Source organism: Triticum aestivum, chromosome 7D (genome assembly GCF_018294505.1).
Source record: "Triticum aestivum cultivar Chinese Spring chromosome 7D, IWGSC CS RefSeq v2.1, whole genome shotgun sequence".
In the NCBI taxonomy this organism is placed as follows: Eukaryota; Viridiplantae; Streptophyta; class Magnoliopsida; order Poales; family Poaceae; genus Triticum; species Triticum aestivum.
In genome coordinates, this window is record NC_057814.1 from 161392691 (window position 1) to 161398690 (window position 6000).

Here is a 6000-nt window from a genome sequence, read left to right on the forward strand (position 1 = left end):
AGTACGGGAGGCGTGCGATCAGACCCCTGCGCGTGCTCATCGGGAGGAGAGCCCTTTGACCGCTACCCGCCGCGCACCTCCCTCCCAACGTCTCCATTAATGGCGCCCGAGCACCTGTTCTACGGCGTGGCTATATGTCTCACTGGACTGAGATTTAAGAGAGAAAAATGAAAATCTGAAAAGAAAGTTTTGCACGGATCTTGATGTAAGATCTGACGGACCTATATAGCATCGACTGCAACTTATAACAAGCATGATGAATATAAGGACGATGACAGTGGATAATAATTCTCTTACATATTTAGAAACATAATTAAAAAAAGCCACATGCGGCAACACCCGAAATACACAAGGGCAAAAGAAGAAGGAAGACAACGATCTGGCTCACTGATCTCTACTTTCTTGATGCGTTGCTGCAGGCCGCGGGAACTAGTGTCCGCGGCGAGCGGCGACGAGCTCTTTCTTGTCCTCAAGATGCCACTTGAGAGCATTCACGGATTCCTTCACCAGCCTTCTGCGTTCGATGCGCAGCTTGTTATTCTCGTCCATAAGTTTCTCGACGATGACGCCGGTCCTCTTCAACAAGGCAGTGGTCTGCTCCTGCTGCTCCGCACTTCCGACGATCTTCGCCCTCAGCAGGTCGTGCTCGGCCCGGAGCTTCGCATTGCTCTCATTTAGTTGCTGGATGACGTCGGTAGACTGTTCAAATGAGGCTTTCAGGTCATCCTGCAACCTCTCCCACCTGAAGATCTGATCCATCTGCCTAAGGACGAGGGCACGCATGCGCCTGTAAGAGTCCTCGCCTGCCCGCGAGGCATTTTCCCAGGCCGCCGCGGCGCCGGAGGACATCTCTGCTGCATTCACGGCGCGGCGGGACATCTCTTCTGCTTCCGCGGTGCGGCGGGACCAGTCTGCTGCATCGACGGTACGGCGGGTCCTCCGTGCTACTTCGGCGACGCGGCGGGACCTCTCTGTTGCTACGGCCGTGCGGCGGGACATGTTGGCTGCTTTCGCGGCGAGGCGGGACATCTCTCGTGCTCCCGCTTCCAGGCTTGCCTCTCCCTGGTGGCAATCTCTCGACCCAAAACTCACGCTGGCCATGGCGGAAGCAAGGGAACGATGATGAATGACTTGTTTGTTTTTGACTTTTTGTGGATGAGGAGTTGAGGAGGAATGTGCAGTCATCTTGGAGTAGTAGTATTTATAACCGCATAGTAATACGCTCCTAAGTGGGAAACCGTTTAGGTTTTGATCGGTGTGAACAGGTTTGCAATTTGGAATGTGACGGGACGCGGCCTCCCTGTTCTTCTAAAAAAAATTGTGACGGGACGCATGCTCAAACTTTACTGATGGTTATAAGTGCGGCACTATTCCCGGAAGGCGTAACATGGGCACGTACGCCTTCTTGGCCGCGTACGTGGCGTTTGCACCAGAGGGTGCACCGGCAATAGGCAATGTCAGCACACGTCTTGTTCCAACAACCGTGCGCGCTCGTTCGCGCACGCTTCTTTTAATTAGAATGGGTGTGCCCGTCTAGCACACACACGTTGATCTATCTAACTGTTTCAGTTTGTTGTGGCTAATTGCAAACAGTTCATCCATGTGAAGTGTATGCCATCAATCACAGACACTTTGATCTGGCTTACCCGTTTCTGTTCTGTTGCCTAATCGCAAACAGTTAATCCTTCTGAAGCGTATGCCCTCAATCACACACACCTTGATCTGGCTGACCGTTTTTGTGTTTCCTAATCACAAATAGTTCATCTGAGTGAACCGTATGCTGTATATCGCACACACCTTCATCTGGCTGTCCGTTTCTTTTGTGTTGCCTAATCACAAATAGTTCATCCAAGTGAACCGTATGCTCTATATCACACACGCCTTCATCTGGCAGCCCGTTTCTTTTGTTCCTCCTCATCGCAAACAGTTAATTGAACTGAACCGTATGCCCTTCATCGCACACGCAACTAAAACCTGAACCGTGTTTGATGCATACGTCATCGCAAATGTTTTATACATTTCTGACGGTTTTCATACACCACCGTTTGCGATTATGGCATCGCACACAATTTCTCGAAGGGTCTCTGATTGTAGTGTCGCATTGGCAGCATCCTGCAGTAGTGTTGGTTCAACTCCACAATCTTGACGGAGGCTCCCAAGTGACACCTAACCACTCTAGGAGACACCACTCTCCAAAAGGTAATAGATGGTGTGTTGATGATGAACTCCTTGCTCTTGTGCTTCAAATGATAGTCTCCCCAACACTCAACTCTCTCTCACAGATTTGGCTATGGTGGAAAGATGATTTGAGTGGAAAGCAACTTGGGGAAGGCTAGAGATCAAGATTCTTGTGGTTGGATTGGAATGTCTTGGTCTCAACACATGAGTAGGTGGTTCTCTCTCAGAAAATGAATGTTGGAAGTGTAGGCACGTTCTGATGGCGCTCTCTCTCTCTCTATGAAGAGGAGGGTGGAGGGGTATATATAGCCTCCACACAAAATCTAACCGTTACACACAAAAGAGCCAACTCAGTCAGGCCGAATAGATGAACTCGGTGGGACTGATTCAGTTCAAAATGTGAATGTTAGGATTTTCGGTGGGACTGACATGATCAACTCGGTGGGACCAATGAGCTAGGGTTAGGGCAAAACTTGATCTCGGTTTGACCGATTACTTCAACTCGGTGAGACCGATTTCAGTAACAAGCAAACAGAGAGTTGGTCAGGCAAACTCGGTGGGACCGATCGCTCCTTTCGGTAAGACAGAAATGTTATGAAAGGGAAACAGAGAGTTTGCATTGCGAACTCGGTGGGACCGATCACTCATTTCGGTGAGACCGAAACATTACGAAGGGAAACAGAGAGTTTGCAATCCCATCTCGGTGAGACCGAGATCCCTATCGGTGAGATCAAACTGATTAGGGTTTGTGGCTATGGCTATGTCAAGTGAACTCGATGGCGCCGGATGAATCAAATCGGTGGGGCCGAGTTTGACTTTAGGTTTGGGACATATTTGGATATGAGAAAGTGGTTGAGGGCTTTGGAGCATATCACTAAGCACTTTGAGCAAGTAGACCATAAAGCAACATCTCGTTCCCTTTTAATAGTATTGACTTTCCTATGGACTCAATGTGATCTTGGATCACTAAAATAGAAATGAAGAGTCTTGAGCTTTTGCCAATATTTGTCCTTATCATTTTGAGGGGTCCACATCTCTAGTCCATGCCATGCCAATCATTGAACTTTCTGCAATAATCATCTTGAAAGAATATTAGTTCAATGAGCTATATGTTGTTAAGAATTACCAAAACCACCCAGGGATTAGTTGCACTTTCAATCTCCCCCTTTTTGGTAATTGATGACAACATATAGATCAAAGCTTCAACAAATGATAGTAAGAATGAAATACATTGTCGCTTTGAGAAGTATGTGATAAGCAAGAGCTCCCCCTAAATTTGTGCATTATTTATGATTTGCTTTTGAATGCAAATGCATAATCGATTAGGCTCATGGGTTACTCTTCCATGTCACATACATCTTGGTGGAGCGCTCAAAATGATAGAACATACATAACATGCACTCATCACCAAGACAAATATGATTAATCATACACAATAGATAAGATAGCATCATTCAAGCACATAGCATAATAAAGCATAGTATGATCAACCACATGATCATAGAAGTATCTCACACACAAGCACAAATATTGTACCAAAGCACGGGCAAAGCAAGCAGATAAGTAGCAAGAGAGACCAATAAGAAGCAAAACACACACTCTCTCTCTCTCTTTAAGCCTATGATCTATACACTTTCTCCCCCTTTGGCAACAAGTCACCAAAAAGCTCAAAAATGCATAGTGCTATACGACACTCTAAGCATGATCTCCGGGAGCTCCAGAGGGCGAAGATGGCGTGGAGAGAACATCATCTGCGAAGACTTCGGCTGACGTCTGAGGAACTGGAGGGGTTACCATTGGAGGGGCAACTGAGGCTGTGGCTGCAGGAGCTGAGGTTGTGGCCCTAGTGTCAATGACTGGCACTGCTGCAGACCTCTGTGCTCTAGGCACCCTTCGATAAGCATTTGTGGTTGTCCTGTCACTCCTATCCTCAAGGTCTTCCTGTATCTTCTCAACTGAAGTCTGAATCTCAATGACTTTGACATCCAAGTCATGCAGCTTTGTCTCAAAGATCCTCTCAAGGCTCTCTTGATTTCGAGTCAGGGTAGCTAGTCTTCTCTATTCTTGTTGTGGCTTCAAGCAGATAGCTGAGCTAGTCCTGCTTGGTCTTGAGATTGACTGCCGAGAGATCTGGAATCTTTGAAGCTTTGTCGGCCTTAGCCTTTTCTCTCTTCTCTTGAGCCTCAACAGAAGTTGGATGTGAAGCATCCATGACAACTATGTTATCCTCAAAGTCAGGCCTCAAGGGAAGGTGTTCTCTGTCTAATAAGTAAGTGCTTGTGCCCACCTTGGAATTTATGAGCATATGAATTTGTCGAGCATAGCCACATGATCTCTTCTGGTCAGCTGCAGTCCTCTTGACTGTCTCAACTATCAGGGTCATCACTTTGAATTTCTCCAGCACATCAAACATATGCAGCAAGTTGATTGAATTCCCTCTAATCATCCTATCATCTCCAGACTTGGGTAACAAAGTGTGCCTGAGGATAGTGTTGATAGTTGGCAGCCCTGACAGAAGATAATAAACAGAGCCAAACTTGTGAGTTTCCAAGGCATCATCTGGAATTTCCTTGTACATGTGTGCCATGGAGTTGTGGTCTTTTCTAGGCTTGGCATACACATCTGTATCACCGTCTGCCTCTTCAGGAGCATGGATTAGCTCAGCCCACTCAGCAATGGAAGATTGGTACCTTGTACCCTCTGTCATCCAGACAATCTTGCCATCTGGGTAGAAGTGAGCTGTGGAGTAGAATTGCATCACCATCTCATCATTCCACTTTGTTAGTTTCTGACCCACAAACTTGTCAACTCCATTCATTCTGAAGCTCTCATGAACTCCAGGAAAATGGTCTTCATTGTTGTCAATGAACTTCCAATCGACCCATCTCATGTCACTGATAATGGGCTTCTTGTCCAGGAGGACAGTCTCATAGAAATCTTGTTGTTCCTTAGTGTGAAACATGTAGTCTACAGCAGTTCTTCTTCTTGTAGCATAGGGGTCTGTCTGTCTCCACAATCTAAGACCTGCATCTTTCCTTATCTTCATGTTCTCAGCAACAGGATGAGTGTCATTATGGTCAGGAATCTTGGGCTTGATCTTTCTAAGCACTTGGGCCTCTTCATCTTGTTCAACTTCAGGCACTGGGGCCTTGTTCTTCTCTACAGCAGGAATGTTTCCTGTACTTCTCTTTGGTGCAGATTTCTTGGGAGTTGTGCTTGGATGGGGCAGCCCCTGAGTTGATTGCATCTCCCATGAGCTTCTGAGCTTTGGGAGCTGGTGCAGCATCCTCTTCTTCATCATCCTCTTCCTCATCAGATGAATGCTTCTCAAATTCAGCCATAGGATCTACAAGCTTGCACCATCTTCCCCTTTTCCTTTCCTTCTTTTCTTTTCCAGCAGCCTCTTCTTCTGTTGACTTGGAGGTTTTAAGAGTGGAGGCTCTGGCTTTGGACATAGGTTTCCTTTGAGCCGGAGCCTTCTTCTTCATGCCTGGCTTAATGCCAGCAGCATCAGCCACTTGTTCTTTCTTGGTCAACTTCTTGGAAGTGACTTCTTCATCAACAACAAAATCTTCATCCTCAGAATCAGAGTTTCTCTTTCTCCTTGTCCTTGTTGCTGCCTTGGGCAGGTTGCTTGGGGTGCTTTTGCTACCCTCATCATAACTGCTATTGGAGGGACTAGTGCCCTCACTGAGATTTGGGTGCTCCTCAGACTTGTTCTGGCTGTCACTCTGGTCTGACATCTCTGACACTGAAAGCTGACCCTGTGAATAGATAGGTTGAGATGGAGAAGATGAGTATCACAAAGCACATCCATTTTGC